The sequence below is a fragment of the Sminthopsis crassicaudata genome, chromosome 5 (genome assembly GCF_048593235.1).
Source record: "Sminthopsis crassicaudata isolate SCR6 chromosome 5, ASM4859323v1, whole genome shotgun sequence".
Taxonomy (NCBI): domain Eukaryota; kingdom Metazoa; phylum Chordata; class Mammalia; order Dasyuromorphia; family Dasyuridae; genus Sminthopsis; species Sminthopsis crassicaudata.
Window position 1 is genome coordinate 188600794 of NC_133621.1, and position 26127 is coordinate 188626920.

A 26127-nucleotide genomic window follows, 5' to 3' on the forward strand; every position below is an offset into this window, starting at 1 on the left:
TGAGTGGATCACTGAGCCAATACAAGTGGAGACAGGACTTGAATCCAGGGCTAACTGGCTCAGAAGCCAGCACTCTATCATTATGCCGTATTTCCTCTTTTTCAACTCCAGTTTCCCAATTACCAAGGCTTGAAACCTAAGTATCATCATTGACTCTTGGACACAAAAGATCTCTATATCCAAATCCTATTATTTGGTTCCAATTAGTCTTTCAATAAATGAATGAATGGAAAAATACATAGGTGAATGGATGGCCAGATAGACAGTACTTACAAACACCTCTCCAAGATGATACCACCCTGGTGCCAACCCTCACCACCTCATACTGGAACTACTGCTAGCTATACTTTGCTGGACTGACCCCTTCTTTACAGAGCTGTCAAAGTGATCTTCATAAAATGCAGATCTGACTACTTATATATCTATTCATTAAACCCCATTGGATCCCTATCAACTCAAGAATCAAATATAAAATTCTCTGACAAGCTGGTATTCATCTCCTCTCCACCCTACCCTACCACCCCTAACTTTTTAACACCTTATTTCGCCTAACCTACCCTTTGAGAAGTGACACTAGCCTCCTTATTCCTCGCACAAAAAAAACTCCATCTCTTAACAGCAAGCATTTTCACTGATTGTTTCCTCTATCTAGAATTCTCTCCTTCAGCTCTCTGGGTTTCCCCTGCTTTCTTCAGCAAAAATCTCACTTCTACAGGAAGCCTTAATGCTAGAACCTTCCCTCTATTAATTAATTCCAATTTACCCTGTTTACATCTTGTTTATTATAGAAAACTGTTTGCATGCAATCTGTTCCACTGGACTGTAAATTTCTTTTGCCTTTTTATGTACCCACCAATGTTAAAGCATGATAGATAGTAGATACTTAATAAAGATTTACTCATACATACAAGTTATTATTTTAACCAATATTGCCTCTACATTCCTTAAGAGACTAAGTGCTAGCATGCATTATTGACCTAAATTATAAAAATACATTATAACCACTTATATATACATGAGCTGCTAAGGTAGAATTAGAAGTAAATACAAAACTTTTCTTAAATGTACTAATTAATCAAGGTAAATTCCTAAGGTTTTTTTTTCCTTTTCTATTGTTAAAAACAAATTAAAATATGTATTTTATAAGGAATTTGCTCTTATGCCCCAAATGGGAATCTCTTGTGGTCATCTTATAGTTATTAAATATTGTGGATTTTAGCTTAATAAACCAAGTAGTTGGTACCTGGCAAACTAGGGAGAATTTAAATTCTGCCTCATAAAAGTCTTGAGAAAATTACACTATGACTCCTAGGTCTAGTCTAAAAATATATGCATTATTAGCAGCAAAAAGCTTTATTCTTGCATTGGATAAAATAAAGTTTACCTATTTTTATCTCCTAAAAAAACCTCAGCAATAGGGAACATTCAAATAATGTATAATGGTATTGTCAGGTTGTTCAAAATTTTAACTTTCAGGGAAATATGGGAAAACTGCATTTAAATTCAAAACATTATTTTGCTGAAGAATCACATTCAAGTCTCTACTTACTCTCACTTTGTAATTCATATTTTTTTAACAGGAGCAAGACTGTCTTTTCCCTTCTAGTGTTTCATAAACAGAGGCCCCTCTAGATAAAATTGGTTTGGTGTAAAAATAAACAAAATTGTCTAATTTCAGTATTTTCTGAATTAATCTTACAATAAAATAGGTGCAATCTTATTTAACATTGGAACCTGATAGCAATCAAAAAGAAATGGGTACAATAGCCCCCCCAAAACACACCCACACCCACACCCACACACACACACACACACACACACCCTTTTGTTAAATATCTGAAAATTTAAAGGTAAGTTAAAAACAAGAGTAATAAGTTTTTAACTTGATTTTCTTAGTCATCTCTTAATTTGTTTCAAATCATATATTATTAATATCAAAATTTTCTACATGTTTTTAAGATTTAAATCAGCTACTGTGACCAATGTTTTCATATATTTGCTGCCAAATTTGCACACATATAATCAATCTTCTGGATTTTAATTTTAAAACCAGAAGGACATAAGGGAAGAAACAAGGAGAAAAGGATAGTCATTCCAAAAGACAGCAATAACACAGGGTAAGGCAAATTTTAAAATCCAAACATTTTAAAACATAGCATTATCTAAGAAAACAATTTTTATTATACTTATTAATATTGGGAAAATATATCCAAAAAAAAAAAAAAAAAGAGAAGCATTCTTTAACAACCTGCTCCCTGTCACATGTTTTAAAAAATGTCTTTTTGGTATCAGTATTTCCTTTGGTGATGTTATTTGACAAATAAATCATAGAACATAAAACTGTAAGCAATCCCAAAGGTAAGGGAGAGATACAGGGTGAAAAAAAAAAATTAGTGGTAGCACATTTCCAGTGAAAATTTCAGTCAGAGAGTAAGTGGTTTCAGGTATATCATCTATAAAATGTATGATCAGATAAGGAGAGGCATCGTTAATATAGAGTAAAGGATCCTCTGAGATATCACCACACACCTCTCAGATTGGATAAGATGACAGGAAACGATAATGATAAATATTGAAGGGGATGTGAGAAAACTGGGACCCTGATACATTGCTGGTGGAATTGTGAACGAATCCAACCATTCTGGGGAGAAATTTGCAACTATGCTCAAAAAGTTATCAAATTGTGCAATATCCTTTGATCCAGCATTGTTTCTATTGGGCTTATATTCCAAAAAGATCTTAAAGAAGGGAAAGGAATCTGTATGTGCAAAAATGTTTGTGGCAGCTCTTTTTGTAGTGGCTAGAAACTGGGAATTGAGTGCCCATCAATTGGAGAATGGCTGAATAAGTTACAATATGAATGTTTCTTATAGAACAATAATATTCCATAACAATCAGCGGGATGAATACAGAGAGGCTTGGAGAGATTTAGAGGAACTGAGTCTGAGTGAAATGAGCAGGACCGGGAGATCATTATACATGGCAACAACAAGACCATATGATCAATTCTGATGGATGTGGCTCTCTTCAACAATGAGATGATTCAAACCATTTCCACTTACTCAGTGATGAAGAGAGCCATCTAACCCAAAGAGAGTACTGTGGGAACTGAATGTAGACCACAACATAGCATTCTCATTCTCTCTGATGATATTTGCTTGCATTTTGTTTTCTTTCTCAATTTTCTTCCTTCTTGATCTGATTTTTCTTGTGCAGCAAGACAACTATAAATATGTATCCATATGTTGAATTTAACATATTTTTTAACATATTTAACATGTTTTGGACTATCTGCCAGCTAGGGGAGAGGGTGGGAGGATGGAGGGGAAAATTTGGAACAAAGTTTTCCAAGGGTTAATGTTGAAAAATTACCCATGCATATGTTTTGTAAATAAAAAGTTTTAATCAAAAAAGAGAGGTGGGGGGAATCTTAAAAAAAAAAAAAAAAGTTACATTGAGTATGTCCAAGATTTCTACAAAATGTTGAAAGGTCTTTAGGTTTAAAGTTGAAAGGTCTTTAGGTTTAAAGTAGGATAGAACATTTCTAGAAGATTTATGGGAAATGACAAAGACATGAATTCATTTATCCATTGAAATAATTAAGCAATGAGCTTATAATTTACCACAAATGTACTGAGAATATAAACTTAGTCTAATTTTAATTTAACAAGGTTTATCATATTAACTAGTTGATTCTTTTGCCTATTGTACCTATGGCATCATTGTGTAAAACTGGGTATATAAGTTCAAAGGAGTGGATTTAAATTCTAGTTCTTGTCTCTATTAAATGAGGAGACTTGGACAAGTATCTACTCTTCAGTTTCCTCAAGAGCTGAACCAAATAACCTAAAGGACAGCTAGGTAGAACACAAGATAGAGTGCTGGGCAGAGTTGAAAAGACCAGTTCAAATCCAGCTCCAGATACTTCCTAGCTGTGACCTAAATCTCTTAACATCCATTTCCTCAACTGTAGAGATAATAAAATAATTCCAATTTCAGAGAGTTATGAGGACATTTGTGTGATATTATTTGTAAAGCGCTTCTATTTTAGCATCTTGAAAGCACTTAAAACTTATTCTCTTATCCTATTTTTTGAGGCAAAGTTCTTTGATTTCATAAGTCATATTTGGTATAATAAGTTTCAAATAAGAAACCTTTCATCAAAAGTTAACTTTTCAAAATTATACATATTTAACTTATATCAAATTATCTGCAGTCATGCAAAGGGAAGGGGGGAATAAGAGGAGAAAGAAAAATTTAGATTACAAAGTCTTAGAAAAATGAATGTCAAAAACTATCTTCATTTTTTGGAAAAATAAAACACTATTTTAAAAAAGATTTTAAAAATCAAGATTTATTTTTCAGCTATCCAACATATCCTCAAAGTATAACTGAGGTGGCATAATTTAAAAATTATCCAAAAATGCCCAAAATTTCAAATATTAACTCTTGCCAATAAACTAATCTTTTTTTGGTATTATGTTATCTTGAGCTTAATTATTTTATATCCATATGTTGGTGCCTATTTAATTTTGAAAGTTGATAACAAGCAGATCTAACTTCTTAACTTGAAAAATATTGAATAAATCTATGGCTATCTTACAACTCCCAAATGTAAAGCTTTACATATCTTTCCATTTCATTATTGATTACCTCAATGTTGTCAAAAACCTTATTAACTATCTCTCAATTTTGCAAAATTTGTTCCTTGACTCTCTAAAAAGCCATTTATCTCCCTTCAAGTTATGCCTTGGGGTATGATTGGGGTAATTTAACTATAGACTTTCACTAACTTGGTAACAATCTAAAAATGAATATTCAAATAAATTCTGAGTCCACTTTATTATCACATTACTTACTTAGCTCACATCTTTCCAAATTCTGAAAAAAGGCACAGCATGAAATTCCCAAATACCTTTCTTAAATTTAGATATTTAGACAGATTTATCTACCCATGGATCTAATCTAATAAACCTATCAAAAAATGAAATGAAATTTTTATCCAATGTATGTGATATTTCCCCTCACTTTAAAATGTATTAGAATTCTATTTGCATTGATTTTGTTCATTTAATTAAGCTTTTTAATTTTAAATTATCAAAAATGTGAGATTTTTTCAGGGGATCTTCTCTAGCTTGTTAGGTAAAATACTCTCCCACCAAGCAGCTATTTCTTTCTGATCTCTTAAGATCTGACCTTTTATATTGAGACTTCCATCCCATGAAAAGTGAGTAGACAGTATAAATTATTGGTCTAAGATTATTTCTGCCATTGTGTTTTCCCCCAGTATTTCTTGTCAAAACTTTCCTCTGAAGTTTTGTGCTCTCCACACTGTGGAAGACAGAAGCACTATGCTCATTTTCTTCTACCTCTTCTTTGTATTATGTTTTATCAACTTACTTTTTGATCTACGTTTAGTTACTGCCAATTAATTTCAAAAATACATGCTTTTTAACACAGTTTATGATTAATAAAGCTATGCTATTTTCTTTCTGGTAGTTGTTTTTTTTTTTTTTTTTCTGTTGAAATCTTTGACCTTAAATAACTATTATGCTGTTTAGTTTAGGGCTTTTTCAACTTTTTCCACTTTTGTGCCCAAGAAATTTTTATGAGACTCTAGGCCATATAAGTACATAAATTAGCCAAACTAATCAAACATTTACTGATAATAAAACAATTTCATGACTCCCACATTTAGTTAGAAAATATTTTATGGGGGTCACAAACCAGTTGAGGTTTAGCTCAATAATAGGATCTTTGGAGTTTGAGGTATCATCATTCTTACACAGCTGAAGGATAAGATAAACAACTATTCTCTCTCCATTTATTTACATACTCCTTTATTTCTGACAAAGACTTTTTACATTGTAATGCTATAATTCCTAATTTTGTCATTATAAATTAGTATACAAGATATTAATTTTGCAATTGATATGATTTTTCTAACTCCTAATTTTAGACTTTATTAGTAAATAAAGAAAAGTTTTATTCTATCACTGCTTTTTTTTTCTTCATTTTTTTTTGTTGTTTATTCTAAGGTGTGCCTTAAGTAAATGCTTATATTGATTCTAATAAAGATAATTTCATTTTCTCCTTGACTAATTCTTATTTCCTAAATTTATTTTCCTTGTCTTATTTCTAACATTCAAGAACCAAATAATAATAGTAGTAATACTAGTAGTAATGAACATCTTTACCCAGGAATATAACAACCAATTTTCCAAAGAGATCTGAGGAACTCCTGGATAAGGCAATTTTAAGACATATACTCACACAACAAGGTTTGGCTTAATTATATACACATGAAAAATCAAATGGATGAAAACTGTCTATTGTCAAAATTATTAGTAACAAATAGATAAGTCACTGTGTGTGTGTGTGTGTGTGTGTGTGTGTGTGCGCGCGCGCGCGCGCGCGCACCGCGCACGATAGCTCAAAATTCCCCGTAGATAAGTGGTCAATGGATATAAACAAAAGTTCTCAAAAGAATTGCAAACTATTAGCAACTGCATCAAAGAATTCTAATCACTAATGAAAGAAAGGCAAATCAAAACAACCTTATGTCCTGAAAATTGGCAAAGATAATAAAATATGGGAATAGTATTGTTGGAGGTATTGTAAAGACAGGCAGGCTAGTATATTGCTGGTGAATCTGTAAATGAAAACTAACATTCTGGAAAGCAATATGGAATTATGTGAATAAAGTGACTAAGATGTCCATACTTTGGGACCTAAAGATTCTTATAAGCAGGAGATTATTGATAACAATTTCTATAAGTACCAAAATATGTATGGTGGCACTTTTTGTGATAGCAAAGAATTGGAAACAAAGTAGATGTCTATTGATTGAAAATGTGGTGAAACAGCATTTTCCTGACATAGCTTTCCTTATCCTAACTCAACTTTCTCCCCACACATAGCCTTCCCACTCCCACCTCAGCCACTCTGATGCAGCTTTATGATTTAAGGACAATAAAAACGCAAGCCAAGTTGTCTCCATGCCTCTCAAACTTGGTGGGTGCCCCAATCATACAAACTGCTATAACCCAATGACTGAGAGACTAGATGTGTTTCCAGATGGAGACAGGAAAGGCCTACTGCAGATAAAATGTATTTGTTGTATATCCTTGCTTGCTATGTGAGGGCAAAAGAAACCTGTTCAACAACTAACAAGTGCCTAATTTTATCCAAACATCAAACCTGAACCAAGAGGGTGCTGACTAATTTAGAGTTCCACCTACAACAGGGAATGACTAAACAAATTGTGGTACATTAATGTAATGCTATGAGAAATTATGACTATAATGGATACAGAAAAGTTTGGGGAAACTTCTACAATGTATTAAAGAATGAAATAAGCATAGCCAAGAAACACTACAACTAGAATAATGTAAATGGAAAGCATAAAAAAAAAAATCTAAAATGAATCTTGTGAAATTACAAAAAACATGACTCCAAAGCAGGAATATAAGAAGACACAACCCCAGCCTGCAAGTGGGAGGTTCATGGATGTACTACACTAAAAATATTTTCATAATTTTTTTATAGGTAGAGCAGTTCTACTGATCTTTTTTCTTTAAAAAATTTTATTGTGTGAGACTGCTCTTTGGGAAAGAAAAAAAGAGTAAAACTGGGGAGGAATTCTAGTGATGTTTAAAAAATAGACTTCAATAAAAAAATATTTTGAGTTGAACAAGAGAAGGTGAGGTGGGCTATATACTGTGTCTCAGGAAATCACACAATAGTCAGAGAGAGAGAATTATTCTTTTATATTGATTTCATTGCTCCCAGTTCTAGAATAGCTACTGCTGACAAGAAATTTTTAATGAAATTGTCCATTAGAACTATCCAGATACTAGAAAACAACACTACTTGGATATTGGGGACATCATATAAAGGAACTGGATGCCTATAGGTACCTAATAATTATGATCTGATAACGATAGCAATGTCAATTAAATATAATTTGGCCAATGTTGGTCACTTAGTTTAATTAAGCCAAAGTTAAAATAAATAAATAAATAAATAACTGTAGTGTGGTGGAAAACACAAAAAAGGTAAAACCAAATTATCCTTTAAAAAGATTAAAATATACTTGTGTTACATGATATATATGTAAAAGAGGGAATGATGCATAAATGTTCTATAATAACTTGCCAAAAAAAGAAATTAGATAATAGCAAAGAGTATTTTTAAGGACCAATCTAAAGGTATGACAGTGAATGCTTTGGGGAATGGGGTCAGGCTGTGAAGAAAAGCAAAATTTGGATTCTAAAACAGGTTTGTTTATCTAGTCATGTTTAATTGTTTATTATATGATGACTGGATAGAAAAACAATTAATTAAAGGATAGAGTAAAAAATACTCAATTACCTAGAAAATACTAATTTAAAATTACTATCATGTACTTTGTAGCATCAAAGAAAGCTCAGAAACCCAAAAGAGAAAGAACCAGGTCTGGTCCTTGTTTTAGGAGTCAAGAGACATTTTACAATCCAGAAACAAAGCCTTTCTCAGTTTCCTCCCCTCACAGCCACTTTAACACATCTGCTCTTCATCTATACCTGTGAAATGCTAAAGATATCATGACTATTTATTGGAAATAAATGCCTCAGCTTTGTGTCTAACAGGCCTTAATCCTTAACCCTTTCCTCAGCCTGTCAGTCCTCCCTCAGTCCTGCAGAGTAGCAGGATTCTTTTTCTGGAGGGAGATTATGAAATTAGTACAAATATCCTTTTGAGAATTTGTGGAATAGAACTTCATCTTCAAGCACAACAGAAGGAGGCATAAAAGCACGTTCCCTTCAAATTAGTGGGTTTTAGGACTTCCCTAGGTAGGTAAAATATAACCACCACTCCCATCTTGAAATGGGCCTCATATCATTCTTTGTCCTTACTCAATAAGAGCTGAAAAGGAAGAGAAAAGATAGGTGAAGAGATGTGGAAGAGGAAGAAAGAGAAGGGAAAGTTCTAGTTTTTAAATAAAGATTTCATCTAAAAATTTTGTTTAAAATAATGAACCTGGGGGCAGCTAGGTGGCACAGTGGATAGAGCACCAACCCTGAATTCAGGAGGACCCTAGTGCAAATCTGGTCTCAGACACTTAACACTTCCTAGCTGTGTGACCCTGGGCAAGTCACTTAACCCCAGCCTCAAAAAAAAAAAAAAAAAAGAAAAAAAAAAAAAAAAAAAAAAAAGAACCTGAAAAGAATCAGCTACTAGAGCTTTGCACAGCATCTGAAATCAGCAATACCATCCTCTCTCTTTCTTCTTAATGCCAAATGATGATAGAATGGAAATGCCATCTCCCTCAGCCAGAGCTATGAACTTCTGTGAACTATGTGGAGGCTCCCTGGTCCCAGTACTGAGCTTCGGGAAAACCCAAGGAATAGCAAATTCCTGGAATTTAAAACAGGCTGGTCGGAAAATACAGTACCCACTAATGCAGACAATAACTCATCAGGAGCAGTTCTTGTCAATATCTTTTCATTGCAATGAAATGATATAGTTGATAAAAGTGTGTATTTGGAGTCAGAAAAACATAACTGCCTTAAAATTTACTAAAACAAGACAGCAAAAAGTAACAGGAGTCCATTCATCACCTCTTAAAAGAAAACAAAGTAAAAACTCTTAAATATGTCACAAAGCAAAAAATCGTAACTGAACAGAAATTCTGAAAATCAAAGTAGAGAATAACAAAACTGAGGGGGGGGGGAATATAATATAAAACTAGGGGCTAGCTGTTTGTTTTTTGTGAAGAATTAATAAGAGAACCATGAATTGTTGAAATAAATCCAAAATTCTATTCTCAAAAATGAAAGAGGAATATCCATGACTGATTAAGGACATTGAGGAAATGGTTTCAAAAGTTTATCCTTATTACATGAAAACAAAATTAATGACTTTTAAAAAATGGGCAAAAATATAAAATATCCAGACTGACAGAATGATAATTTTGTTAATTTAAATAACAATCACAAGAAAGAATTGGAAATATCTTAACTAAAATCCTAAAAAGGGAAAAAAAACCCTTATGCCCAGATGGATTTAAAAGTAAAAAATATCTATGAAAAATTAATTCCGAAACCATATAAACTATTTACAGAAAGAGAAAGTATCGAACTCCATACAGAAATATATAAAGAATATCATACAACATTAGTGAATGAAATATTAAGAAACTACAGCAACATGTTTAAAAGATTATATACTAGTATTAGGCATGCTTTGTACCAAAAATGTACAATTGGTTTATATTAGGAAAATAATAAAACACATGATGACATTAACAACCTAATAATAACCATGTAGAAACTGTTTCTGACTTATGTGTATCTAGAACACAAGAACATACAGTATTAATGGGGTTTTTTTCCCCAATTCTAATAGGCCTAAAAAACTATAATAAAATGGTAACTTTGATTAGTTTGTACATTTTCATCTACTGCAGTTCTTAATACAGTAGCTATATCTATACCTCAATTGTTTTTGAGATCAAGGATTTAGAATTGAAATAATTATAAATTTAATTATAGATACCTAGTTTTTAAAATCCAATGAAAACATATGTAATAGAAAGTTCATATTTCTTAACAATTATATACAACTATGTAATTTGAGCTGAGGTTTGAAGAAAACCAGGAAAAACAGTAGATATAAATGAAGAGAGAACTTTCCAAACATGAGAGGCAGCTGATTTTAAGACACTTGGAGCTATGAGAAGGAATGTCCTGTGCAATTATGATATCATTCATATATAAATACATAATGTATATGTAATAATAATATATTCCTCTGTCAGATTAGTTATTCAATGTATACAGAAGGCAAATTTGCATATTTTTAAAACTAAATAAGGATGACAATGCCTAATGCATGTATTGGAATCAGACCCATTTCAATAACTACTAAAAAATCATTACTTCAGATCCAACATAAGCTCTAGGAGAACAAGGACGATTTTCATTTTTGTCTCTGTATCCAATCACCCAGAATGGACAAATTTTTCTTTCCTGTTTTTTTCTCAATTGGATGTTAAAAAAAAAAAAATCCATTTGGGATTTTTTCTTTCATTTTTTTCTAAATTATATGTACTTTAAAACTTTTTAAACATTTTTATAAATTTAAATTTCAAATTCTTCTCTTCCTCCCTATCCCCTCATTCTGAGAAAGAAATTTTATATAAATTGTATATAAATAAATCATGAAAATATATTTCTATATTAGCCATGTTGCAAAAGAAAACACAAACTCAAAATAAAACTACAAATCTCAAGAAAAATAAAGCTAAAAAAAAATATGCTTCAGACTGCATTCATGCTGCACCAATTTTTTCTCTAGAGGTAAATAGCATTTTTTCATCCTAAGTCTTTTTTTTTGGATCATTGTATTCCTGAGAATAGCTAAGTCATTCACAGTTAATCATTGTATAATATGGCTGCCACTGTGTAGTGTTCTAGTTCTGCTCACTTCACTTTGCATCAGTTCCAGATTTTTTTGAAAGCATCTTAAGGCAAGTAAGTAGTCATCCAACAATTTACATGGACTGCAGTTATTTTAAATTTTTGCTGGACTTTGTTGTTTGGACTGATGTTTGTTGGTTATATGAACAAATGCTCATACTTTATATTTCTATCTTACAACTTTGTTGTTACTTATTTCAACTTTTTTTAGTCAATTCTCTAAGATGGATTCTCTAAGCATTCTATCATAATATCGGTAAAGAGCAATAGCTTTTTTCCCTCATTACCTATTTTCATTTCTTTAGTTTCTTTTTCTTCTCTTGTTATAACTAGCATTTCTAATATAATACTGAATAATACTAGTGTGTTAATAGGTATCTTTACTCATGATATTACTGGAAAAATTTCTAGCTTATCTCTTAGAAATAATACTTCATAATGAATGGGTTGTGAACTGTATCACTGCAGTAAATCCAATATCATAAAATTATCAAATAGATTTGATTATTTGAATATATATTCCTGGTGGTTAATTCACTGCCTAGAATATTAAATGTTTAATTTAATTTAATTTAAAATTTTAATTAAATATTAAATGTTTATTGAATCAAAGATTGTTTATTGAATTGAAAGCTACTTTCAAAAATATCTTTGCTCTCTATATTTAAAAAAGAAAAATATAAAGCATTAGCTATATTAACTTCTAACATCTTTTGCTATTGGTAGAATCAAATCTTTCTTCACTGAACACATAGTTCAAAATACCAAATTAATTTGACAATAACCATGAACCATTTCAATTTTCAAGACTATATAAAATCATCAAGAACATAAACTACAAGTTTTCCATAGTTATTTTTCCACATGGTCATAATACACTGGAATGGAAGCATCAGGAATTTCCAAAGTTTAAAGGCAACATTATCATTGTTCCTTGAGGTTAAAGAGAAGTAGTAGTAGTGCTCATTCCAACATGCTAGGAATTATAAACATGTTCTGTTACTCAATGTCATTTTTAGGTGCTTAGAATATGTGATTGTGTGATAATTTATAGATCTACAAAGAATAAGTAAAATTTGCATTACATGCCTCCTAACTTGTGTTATTCTTAGCATATTCACTCAATAAATCATAGGACTCTCATGTGAAAGAGACCCCAGGAATGACAAGTGATTATTGGATGTGTGGTTGAAGGCTACTAGTGCCAAGAAACTAGCTCATTTAATCTTGAGGCAGTGTATTAATCAATCTTGTATACCCTGGAAAAAGCATATTTATCTTCATTTGGAAAAGAAAAGGAAAATATATATTCTATTTTAAGTAAAAAAAATTTTTTTTGGTAACAAATGATTGCAATGCTACTTTTGTCCTTGCCAATGTCCATTGAGTGATAAGAACTATTAGCATTCAGATATATATATATATATATATATATATATATATATATATATATATATATATATATATATATATATATATATATATATATATATAATATATATTATATTTTTCAAAACAGCTTTGGAGGTAGTCAGTAATTTGATACCATAGCTAAAATAGATAAGGATAGATTGTGACTAAGAAAAACTGTAATTTGTTTGAGAAAAGGAACTATAGTGTTTTGGTTTCATTTAAAAACAAGGGTGTAAGATTTGTATGATGGTCAATATAAAATGAGGAAATTATTGCTGAGAGAAAAAAAATGAAACTTTTTAAAATAAATACTAAAATTTATTACTCCTTTTTACAATTATGCTAAAAATTTTCTCCTTTTCTAGAATTTCCTAAACACAAACATTTTATAAGAATGATAATTGTCTTGTTTCCTCCAACTTATATAACCTCACTGATCTTTTTACATGTACTCCCCTACACTAGAATATACACTCCTTGAAGGCAACAGCTGTTTTTTGCCTGTCTTTGTACAACACTAACTACAACTAACACTTAGCATGGTGGCAAGGACATAGTAAGCACTTACTAGATAGATGCTTGTTGATTTGATCTGACTAAACAGTAATTAAAAAAAAAAAAAAAAAAAAAAAAAAAAGGCAGCAGGAAGCCCTGAAGATATTATGGAAATTAATTGAGAATCAGGAAGAGAGAAATGGAAGATGATGACTGGTGTATATGATTACTTCAGCACTGAAACAAGGATTTATGGACCCTCATCCACAGTCCTAGACCCATTTGTCTTTGAAAAGCCACTGAAATATTGAGTTCAATTTCCTCATCTGCAAATTGAGGGGTACTGAATTGGACTGAGGCAATTAGGTGGTATAATGGAAAGAGTGCTAGACCCAGATTCAGGAAGAGAAAAGTTTAAATTCAGCACTGGAAACTTATCAGCTGTATGACACTGGGTACTTAACCTATTTGCCTCAGTTTCCTCATCTGTAAAATGTGATAATAACAGCATCTACCTCCAAGTGTTGTGAAAATAATAGTAGCGGGCTTTTAAATCAATATGCGAACCTTAAGGAGCTAAACAAATGCAAGCTATCATAATGTTAACTAAAGTCCTTTTAAATTTGAAAATAGTAAGATTTTTGTTAACACATTTATAAAATTACTAGAAAGGTGATAGGCTGATAGTGATGAACTAAAACAGCTTGGGGGAAAAAAAAAAAAGCTTAAGTATATAAATGGAAATTAGCCTGGTTATAATTTAAACATAGTAATAATAGTATATCATACTTCTAATATTCACACAGCTGTTTCTTAGGCATTTCAATGTTAAAAAAATTATCTATAAAGATCTATTAAGACTGTAAGATACTTAGATGGAGAGAGAAATCAATAAAATGAAATAAAAGCAAAAAATTTAACTGATCAGCACATAAGAATGGTTTTAGCTACACTAATTGATCTATGAGAGATTATTAGAAATTATGCTAACCAAAGCACTGAAATCTACAGCTTCCTTAAAAGTCTACATATAAATAAGGAGACTTCTATAAAGTGCTGCACTTTCCAGAGAAGTTGTTACTTCAAATTTTTGAGTCTGTTTTTGAAGATTTAACTGCTCATTCAAATTCAAATGGCAGAGAAAGTCAGAGAAAAACCTTTCCTCCAATCTCAATTTCAATTACACTTCTGTTCCTAATAAAGACCCAGCCAGAAGATTTCACAAGTAGTCGCTTAGCAACAGCAACAGGCCAAGTTTAAGACTCAGAAATCTGGCAGCCATTTGCGAATGCATAATTGTACCTAGCTAGAGCTTTCATAGTGGAGACAGAGGGAATTAGGAGGAATAATCCCAGAAACAATAAAACAGTAAAGCAATCAAGATGCCAGCTACAAATAAGCTCTTCCTAAATTCAAAGACTGATATTAAGGACATAAATTCTAATATTTAAGAATTTTTTTTAATATTTACACCTTGATGAATCTTTCTTCAAAATCTATTCTTTTTAAAATATTTTCATCATTATTTTCGCTGTTGAGAGTTCACACATGCCACAAGAAATATCAAGAATATAGCTTATAAAACACTTAATGAGGAAAATACTAGCAGTAAACTTCTCATGAAAATCTGATAGCCAAGATAAAGACAGATTTGATACAGATAAGAACAAGAACTATTCACCAACAGAGCAAAGGATATATATATATATATATAAATAGGTAATTTCTAAAAAAAGGAAATGTAAACTATTAATAGCCATATGAAAAAAATACTACAAATCACAAATAAGAGAAATAAGTATTTTAAAAACAAAGATTCTACCACATACTTATCATATTAGCAAAAATAACAAGAGGAAAACTGCCAACTATTAAAAGGGGACATAGAAATTGTTATAAAATATTCTGAAAATCAATTTCAAAGTACATACACACCTCCCCCCCCCCAAAAAAATTAAATGACATATGACCTTTAACTTCTATTTTCAAATGCAGTAACTGTGCTAATTACTTCTGATTGACTTGCTTTGTGTGTTGTAAGGAAAGCCTGGGAGAGGGGAAAGAAAGGTCTCTAGGTAGATTTGTAGGTACTAAGAAAGATGAAAAAAACCAACAACAACAACAAAAAAGAGACAGTGGAAACAAGAGATTCAAAAAGTAAACAAATGGGACAATTTTGTGCTTTCTTGTTTGACTTAAAGTACATTTAATTGTATGCAACAAAATTCTTGCTTTCATACATTATTCTCTTTCCTTCCTTCATTGTATTGCAATGTTTTGTGTATCCTGATTGGTGGGCTAATATCAATAGAAATTTTTAAACTAAATTTACATGAGCAAATAAATCTTTTATAACCTAAAAGTATGTAGGGAGGAACCCACAAATCAGAAGTAAACTGAATTAACTACTATTAAAATAATCTTTGCTTCTACCAAAAATGTCAAATAAAAAATTATTTCCCTTTGGTAGAGGGAAATTTACTAATTTGTAGGTTTTTGTGGACAGTTTAAATATACAGCACTTGGCTTCATGTCAAGATAAGATGCAACCAGATCAAAAGTCTTCATTATCAAAATAATCCATTCATTAGTATGATTAACTGAGAAATAATCAGTTTTACATCTAATCATGTTTTTTAAACATTTAATACAACTCTTTTTAAAAAGCATTCTCAGTGACTATATTTTATAAGATCATACAGAATCAAAACAGTCCAAAACATTTACATGCTTAGACATTTCACATATTCACACTATTATTTACAAAAAATTAATATATCTACTACAGTTATGGTTCCCATCTAGTGGATCACAAACAGCTTAGGCGTTTCCTAGGATGGTCCAAGGGTTTGATACTAAAAGTTCTCAAATAGTTATTTTAGCAGTGATGTGTTTATATATTACATATATATAATATATATATATATATATAAATATTTTATAAAATATATTTTTCCTCTGTCAAAAAAAGCATTTGCTTGTTTGAAGCATTTTAGGTTTGTTTCTGTAACTATAAACTATTACAATCAAGCACACAACAATTTGTGTTCATGCAGCAATTACATCCAATATGGACAATACCTCAACAAACATTCTTGGAGTTTCACAACTTATCATCAAATTGTTTCCAAACCTCTACAGGGGGTTCAACATTTAAAAACAAACTAAATGCTCAAGGGATGCTCAGAGTTTGCACATATCCTCACTAGCATTCTATCTAATGCATCAAAGCTGCTCCTTCATTTCCTTTTACTTTGTAATTATACTTCACCAGCTATATAATCATGCAATCAAGATGTTAAAAATGTTTGCATTCTTGTTGCATAACTGTCTGGCTATTCAAAAACTATGATTACTCCCCATGCACATTACAGACCATCCTGAAATAATTAAGGACTATCACAAAAGTTCTGCAGAAATAAAATTTGTATGTCCTCTCATGGTAGTATCTAGACTGTTTTCTGATTTTAACTTATTCTCCACTTATGTTATCAAATGAACTAACTGGCACCACTGGTCAGTTATTCAACTAAGTTTTATAAAAATGTAAGTAGTAGAAAAGACAAAGTCATTTCTGAAGAGGTCTTTACAAAGGCCAGTTTAGTTATTAAATGTTAAAAAAAAAAGCAATATATGCCAAATGAACTTTAAGTATATGTCATTTAAAAGAGCAGTTGTCACTAGACAAGTCACTTAACCCCAAATGCATCAGCAAAATAATAAGTAAAATATCATAATTATGTTTACATATAATCAAGTCAAGCTCTAAATCCCCAGATTTTAGTAAAAAAAATTTATTTTTATCCTGTAAATTCTACACTAAAGTCAACTTTTCCTGAGCCACATATGAAACTGGTATTTTGGGGCAGCTTTGCACTCAAAATCATTTCTCATTCACCAAATTTCATTCCCCACAGCTAGTCTTGATTATCATTGGTTTTAAAGTTTACCAAAAGGTATAGTTAATAAATTGAATTACTTGCCTTCTAAGGGAGGGAGTGGAGAAAAGAAAGGGAGAAAAATTTGGAACACAAAGTTTTGCAAAGGTTAATGTTGAAAATTATGCATACATTTTAAAAATAAAAAGCTTTAAAAAAAAAAAAAAAAAAGATCAAAAACGTCCCATTCACCAACTGGGCAGACCTCTTTGAGAATGAGAAGGAATCTCAAGTGCTTCACTCATTCCAAATTTCCCCCCACTCACGTAATTCTACAAGCCAACAATACTTTAAACTAGCACTTCACATATTTTTTTTCCCCCGTAAAAATCATTATACAGGATTTGCTACAAATTGCTTTTTATTTGAAAACCACTTTCTCCAACGAACTTTAAGTTACAAATTCTTAACTTCTGCCAAAATATTTGTGAAAACTTAGCTGCTTTTTATACCATGTGATTGATAAATACCATATAAGAAATGAAGGCAGGAACAGAATGTGTATATATATATATATATATATATATATATATATATATATATATATTTGGAAGGAATTCCAGCAATCCAGGAGCTTAAAGAACTACAAAAATATTAAAGCAGACTTGTTCAACGTTTGCAACTGGTCTATTAAATCTTGAAGCTATCTTAAGAGCAACTAGTAAGCAAATAGCCCTAGTGGAAAGGCATATAAGTAGCAAAGCCTCTCATTGTAGTCAGGAGATACATCATTGGAGACTTAGAACTGGCTGTGGGTAACAAGAAAAGACCCTCTGCAGCCTTTTTTGCCTAACAAAGAATAGAATAATACTACCAAAATCAAATTGACATTCAAATGGATTATTCCTTTTGTCTTGATGTACTTTGACCTACAAAGGTAAAATTCAATAGTGTCTAGTTCTGTATGGCATATTTTTAAAAGGACACTAACAAACTGAAACACATTCAGGACAGTAACTAAGATGGTGAGGAGGCTGGAACTATGGCACATGAAAATCAATTAGTAAACTGGGATATTTAATATGAAGAAAGCTAAGAAAGTAACAATCTCTATCTTTCAATTACCTGAAGAGCTAAATAATTAGCCCCAAATAAGTATAACTAGGTTCAGTGGATAAAAATTAAAGAAAAACAGATTCCAGAGCAATACTTTGATACTTTCTCCAATGGTATAGACTACAACACACCCACATATTTTTAGCCTATACCAAGCTAGTCAATATGCTACCATAAATTCTTCATGAGGTTCATTCAACATGCCGGGGGCCTTCTAGATCTCTTGATAATTGCCTACATATAATGGTGCACTTTATTTCTTATTCTTACATGAAAGGTCAACTATCTTTTGCATTCATCTATTTCTCTAATACTAACTTTTATGCTATTTTTGAACAGTTCTTCCTTGTTAATGACATGCAGATTACTCACATGCACTATGTACATGGCTGATTCTCAACTTTAATTCTTCAATAACTAAATAATCTTTGACTTGGACCCAAACAGATTACCCAAGAGAAGAGCTAATGTATCCACCTTTCTTTTTCCAAATGTAGGCCTAGTTCATTCTCTACTTATTTCTATCCAAAACATATACATATAAAGACTAGCACTCTGGCTTGTTCAACTGCATAATCTGAACAATAAGAATATTTCATCGACTTGGTTTTTCCTATGGATACTCAGACAAAACATTTGATTGAGTAAGAATCTCATCTAGGTGGCTGTACAGTGGTCAGCACAATATTATTTCCAAATAGGAACATCATTAGGACTTTGCAATTGAGGAATCCTCCACCATTTAGACAATGGCATGGCAATGGCAAACAGTTTTGACAAGTACATCTACAAGTGATATTAATAATCAGAAGGTCACTGAATATAGTTCTGTTTTTCTTTGTGGTCTTACAGTCTCCACACTTTCAAATTGTGTGGCTATCAAGACTACTGTCTGGGGCACATAGGTGGCATAGTAGATATAGAGCACTGGCACTGGAGTCAAGACGACCTGAGTTCAAATCCAACCTCAGACATTACTAACTATTTGACGCTGAACAAGTCACTTTATCGTAAATGCCTCAAAGAGGAAAGGGTGGGGTAAAAGATGCAGTAAAGTCTGTTAAAGAATAATTTGTAAAGATAACTGTATAAATATGTATACATATAGTGCATCAAACATATATTTTAACATATATTGGATTACCGGCCATCTAGGGGAGGGGATGGAGGCAAGGAGGGGAAAAGTTGAAACAGAAGTTTTTGCAAGGGTCAATGTTGAAAAATTACCCACGCATGTTTTGTAAATAAAAAACTATTAAAAAAAAAAAAAAGAATAGTTTGCAAAAGTATGGCAGTTCCCTTCCTGTTTTATCAAGGATGCCTTGTGCTATGAAGATTAGTCATATAAAGCTTTTGTTGAGATGGGAAACATAAATGGAATAGCTGCTACATTTTTTCACTTTCTTCTGTGCAATAATCAGACAGAATATCATATTGCCTGATAACACTGTTTAAACAGTTATTATCATATTTAAAAGTATAACAAGTTTTATTTACTTAAAAACGCAACAGTTTATTGTGAGCACCAGAAGATAAACTGACTAAGATTTATCAGGGCTGAATGGGGGTGGAAGATTATCGAATTCGAAATCAAATAGAAATAGGAAAGAAGAATAGTCAAAAGTCATGTATGAGAAAAGGGAGGAATAAGGACATATCATGTTGCCAAGCCTGAGAGTAATAGTGAAAGTGAGAAAAGCACAAAATAGAAAAAAAGCCCAAAATTTGCAAATGATAGAAGACCTGAATTGAAGATCAGACTTCAACATGTAGCTTTGTATTCTTGGGAATGTCATAGTGAACTGTAGAATTTTAGAATGAAGGAATCTTCAAGGCAATCTAATTCGACATATCTATGTTTTAGGTTATTCATCTGAACAAATGAGCAATAGATACACTTCATTATTTATAAACTTTAAAAAAATAAAAGTATTATTTTATTATTGTTATTTTAATGATGTGTTGATGAGAAATGCCAGGTCCATTTCACAGATCAGGAAAAGGAAAAACTGGGCAGAGAAGAATCCGGAGTTTACTTACTACTTGTAAGATGCTAGGTAAACCATTATGACCTAAGGCAACAGCTTTTCACTCTTTGTTTTCTGTGATACAATTTCTATTTCTTCATGTGAAACACAAGGAACTATGATGTTAAATCCACATATAACAGCTCTGTTATAATTGATTGAAAAGTTATAAAACCTGAATCTATTATCTCCCCTTTGATTGTTCAGTTTCCTATAAGCTTCCTGAATTTCCAAATAGTCTAACTTGGAGAATGCAGCAAAAGTAATCAGCAGCTAACCTTGCATTACCACACATTTGGAGAACTCTTTGTGAGCCAGAGTCACAATTTGTAATACACAATTGTCTGGATGTTGCCTCCTCCCTTTAACTGGGCCCTGACAGAGAAGCTAGGAAACAGAGATGAAAAGGTAGAGAATTTCAGGCACTGTACAATCAGTACAGATACCCAGAGGAGAAATATGAAATGTTTTAGACCAGGAACAGAAAGGTCAGTGTCACTGGATCCCTGAAGAATATGTACAGTGTATAAAAAGATCTTAAAGGGGGAGAGAAGGAAATCAGCCTGTGAAGCACTTCAAATGACATGTTTGATCCTAAAGATGATAGGAAGCCACTGAAACTAAATTTAGGAAAATCACTTTGACATTTCATGGGAGGAGGCTTAAAACAAGGAAAGACTGAGGGAGGGAAACCAACTGACAGGTTACCGCAATAAATAATCCAGGCATGAAGTCATCATGGCTGGCACTAAGGTGGTTAAGTAGTATTAGGGATAGAAGGGAGTATATAACAGAGCAGACATAAAATGTTGCGATTAATCTTTAAGGCTGTCTTGCATAGGACTGCAGATTTAAATAAAGCCAACAAGGTGGCTGGAAACAATTTCAAGAATAGAAGTATATCTAATACAAAGTCCTTCTTAGTAATAATACTTCATTAGGAAAAAAATAGTGAGATGGAATTTCATGCTTCTATCTCTAAAGCAACTTCTAGCTCCCAGATTTCAGTCATTTTGTGGCTATATTAGCTATTTTTCCTAGTGGATCACCTGAATTAATCAAAATTTTGTTCCATATCCAAAATAAAACATTTGCCAGTATTCACTGACAAAGTTACCAGACTGGTCTAAGATGCTTAAAGGACACTAAGGAAATCAATTGACAGGGCTTACTCAGTGTGTTATCAGGGGCAAAAGGTCAAGCAGCAATATTCTAATAAAATAGGAGGTCAAAGACTCAATGGAGAACTAGGGTTCTCAAATCAGAGAGGAAATCAGAAAGATTATCCATAAGAGTCAGAAGGGCTGACTGAAGATACAGAATAAAGTAATATCCTAATTACATGCTTAAGAACACAACTATTTTCAGTTAGAGATCAATTAGATATAATAGATTTCCTATTATTTTTAAAACCTTCTATTTTATCAGTTAAGTCTAATACATTTCATTAAACCACCAAAGGGCAATAATTTCTATTAAATGCAACACCCTAACTAGTTTCTTAAAAAAAAAAAAAAAAAATTAATGGATCCTGTTCTATATGCATTATATAGCCTATTTATCTCAACAAATCCCTAACTCTGTTAAAAACAAACATTGCTCCCTGAGTTGTACTAAACACAATATTAACTTCTTAGGTAACAGTTTAGAGCTTAAAAGAGATTTTAGCAGTCATACAATCAACCCCTCATTTTACAGATGAGTAAACTGAAGTCCAGAAAAGTTAAGTGTTTGAATTCCCAGAGTTGAGATTTGAACCCAGATACCTCTCAGATTCCAAATCAAGAACTTCCTAGTACACTATGCTTCGTTCCTTCACTTCTTAAGTACAAACTTCTTGAGGTGTTTAGGAATTATTTCATTCATATTATTTCTGTGTCCAGTGATTCATTAATTTTTCATTTCAGTTAAAATAAGAGCATAAAGATAGTTCAACTATCTTTAGTTGATAAAGATCCAGTTGTATCAACATTTTGCAGGATACCAACTGTCTTCCTTGATAACTTCAAAAAGGACTATAGATTTAAAGGTGGGAAGGAACTCAAAAATTAACAACAAACTCCAAAACATATTTTTAGTTATTAATAGAGGCCCAAGAGGCAGCTAGGTGGCGCAATGGATAGAGCACCAGCCTTGAATTCAGGAGGACCTGAGTTCAAATTTGACCTCAGACACTTAACACTTCCTAGCGGTGTGACCCTGGGCAAGTTACTTAACTCCAGCCTCCAAAAAAAAAAAAAAAGAGGCCCAAGATTTACCTCAGTCTTTTCTGGCCATATGCAAATCCTAGGGTAATGATTTCCAAATATCACTCATTAGTCTTCCTTTAAATTAACCTATATTTACCTTTTTCAAGATTCAAAAAACTCTGCTAATTCTACTATACCAGAATTGGAAGAATGAATATATGATTACTATAAATATATGTGTTTGTATTCCTTTCATGATTTTATAGATTTCAATCATCTCACTCTCAGATTTCCCACTTCTAAACTGAAAAGCTTTATAATATGTTCTCAACCATTTTAATTGCCCTTGTCTATGGTTAGATATCTATACTATGGTCCAGGTAAAATTTAAAAGCAAATCACTTGATTTATCAAAAGATCTACTACTTTTCCTTTAAATTGAAAGCTGCCAAACATTTTAAATTATGTCATGTGTAAAATAACTGCTTTGTGAATAACTTTCTGAAATATTATGTTTAAAATTATTATTGAGAAAAAAAAACAATAGGGAATGGGATATAATCAAAGGAATACACTTTTGGTGTACATACATACACTTCTATTTTAAAAGATAGTTTGAGACATAGGAATGTATTTTAGCAGTGGTGATTTTTTTGAGATAGAAAGGGGTGAACATTTTTGAAGAATAACAGAAAAGATCTAAAAAAGAATGTTTGGATTAACTGTTATTTTGTCTTTTAAAAACCTGTAAAAACCCCTTATTCTTGGTACTTCCTAAGGGTACAAAAGGAAAATTATTAAAATACACACACACACACACACACACACACACACACACACACACACACACACACACACAGAAAAGCAGCCAAAACAAAAACAAAAACAAAAACATGAACTGAGAAACTGTTTTCAAATCCAGTTCTGCCACTTACAATTTGTGTTATCATTTCATTGCCATGGGCTGCCATGGGCCTCAGTTTCCTGTACTATAAAATGAAATGGTGATATAATAGACCCTGTACTGGATTTGGAAGCTAGACAGACTCCAGTTTAAATCCAGTTTCAGGTAAGTATTAGTTGTGTGTCAGGTAATTTCTCTGTTATCTTTATCAAACATGGATAATAATAGTACTTGCCTCCTCGGGTAAAATGAAATTACATATAAGCACATGGTAAACCTAAAAGCATTACATAAATATTAGCTAATATTATTATTACTATTTAAGATCTTTGCTTGCTCTAAATTTTTTGTGCTTATGACAAGAATTTGTTTAAATCAGAACCAATATTGTTATGGGCCTCCTACACAGAGGATCTTCATGGCACTCCTAAAAGTGTAATGGGCTTTTATACACAGTATAACATTTAATGGAACTAGTCTTATTGCTATTTCAACATATATTTACTTTTAATCTCCCTTGCTGTCTTCTTCTGCTTCCTTTCCTTAAGGAGGATTCCAGCAACACCAAAGGGACACTACTTAGCTCCCCTCATGGAATTCAAGATAAAAGAGGCTATTATATTAGATATAGTAAAATGGTAGAGCACTGGATTTAGAAGACATGGATCCCATACCTATATAAACATCTTTCTTCATTTTTCAATTTCCCTAACAATCAAGTGGGTTGGCCTAGATGTTCTTCATGCCCAACTTTGAATCTTAGAAACTCATAAATCTCTATAACAATGGTTCCTAAACATATCAACACATTCCTATATTAACATGGGACCCTCAAAACTATGCATTTATAATGATTACCCATTATAGGATCACAGTTTTAGAGTTTAAAAATCTAAAATAAGACTTTAAGAGTCCCTGTGAGAGGCAGGAAGATGTGCAAAGAACTTCCTGAGTTACATGAGCTCTAAATTGGATTTCTACTTCCCAACACCTACTAGCTGTGAATATAAGCAACTCACCACTTCTCTCTGAGTTTCTGTTTCCTAAATTGTGAAACACAGGTAATAATGCCTATCACAATTTCAGGACTGCAGTGAGACTCAAATAAGAAAACAGGTATGTATAACGCGCTGAATATAGTCTATTTTTTGCTATTGTTAGTCACATTCCATAATGAAGAATAGAAAATTTATTTCAGGGATTAGGGATAGGTTCAGATTAATCAGGGACAATCTCCCAGGGAGACTGGATGTGATTATTTAATTCAAAAACAGGGAACACTATAGCTTGATCAGAGGAAGGGAATTATTTGTAAAACTTCTTGAGAAAACGTTTTAGAGACAAAAGAAGGAAACTGACAACATCAAGAAATATAAGAAGATATAAGCTGGCATCAGTGTGCATAGTGTGGTATCTCATCTGTATCTAATAATACGACTTTAAGGAGAGTTTTTTCATTATCTACATTAAAGGATTGGATTAAATAAATAACTTTCAAACAGAAGCAAACAGGGTTGAGTGGCCCAGGGTTGCATGGCTAGTATTTGATCCTGAATCTGAATCCAGGTCTTCCTAATTCCTAATTCCAGGCCCAGTGAGCTATATGTTTGCTAATATGTAGAAAACCATTTGACAACATTTAAAAAGAATCAGTATTTAATAAAAGAAATAATTTACTCACAAATACAAAAACTGCAAAATGATAAAATTAATGATTTTTCTATTCTTATAACCAATATATGTAGTTGGGTTATATTTAGGAAATAGGTTGCTTCCCTCTTTACCAAATGCTAAGGTGCATACTTAATCTTTATTAAGAGCTAGGCTCAATTCTGCTTATTTTTAAATGCAAAATTACGTTTTCATCATTAAGATATATTGAACAATATACACAGATTATCTGATTTGATGTCTAGATTTTCTTTCTAACTCCTGATAATAATAAAAATTAAGAAAATGTCTTTATCTATGGTAGAAATTTAACAGGAACAAATTTGATAAGAGTGCTACACACAGGTTCAAAGCATCCACTTATACAAATAAATGTAATTTAACTACATGTTTAAAAAAAAAAAAGGGAAGAGGAGGGAAGGTTACAATTTCGACAAGTTCACTGGGTCAATGCTGTGACTAGGCTAAAAAATGAGTGTATTCTTTGGCTTCACTAACAGTATAATCTCCTGATGTAGAATATGTGTTCCACTGAACTTGGCAAGTCAAACCATATATGAAGTACTATGAGTTAATTTAAAAATTCCAGAAAAGAAATACTTAAAATAATGAAACAAAAGAACACATGGATAATAATAATAAAGAATATTAAAAATAAAGCTTATGTCTCTTAAATATCTAGTCAATGTACTAAGCAATCTTATGTATCAGATTGTGGGAAAATATTGAAGGATAGAGGTTTTAAATCATTCAATATACATCTTTTCCTGTATAGTCTAATAGAAGCTTCTGACTGGACAGTGATAAGTTTGATTCTCATAAAGCAGCCAATTCCACTTTTAGACTGGTTTATAGGTTGTTGTTAGAAAATTATAGCTTCTGTTGAGCCAAAATATTACCTTTCTTTAATTTACCCATTGGTCTTAATTTGTCTCATTTGGAAGTAAAGGTTTCAAATCTTCAAAAAAAGAG

The 26127-nt window shown here is 31.9% G+C and overlaps 1 protein-coding gene across 7 annotated transcripts in view; it reads right to left on the reverse strand.

The window, feature by feature from the left end:
- The window catches only part of ATF7IP (activating transcription factor 7 interacting protein), a 130638-nt gene that overhangs the window by 74650 nt on the left and 29861 nt on the right, over positions 1–26127 (reverse strand). The gene's annotated exons all lie outside the window — the stretch shown is intronic.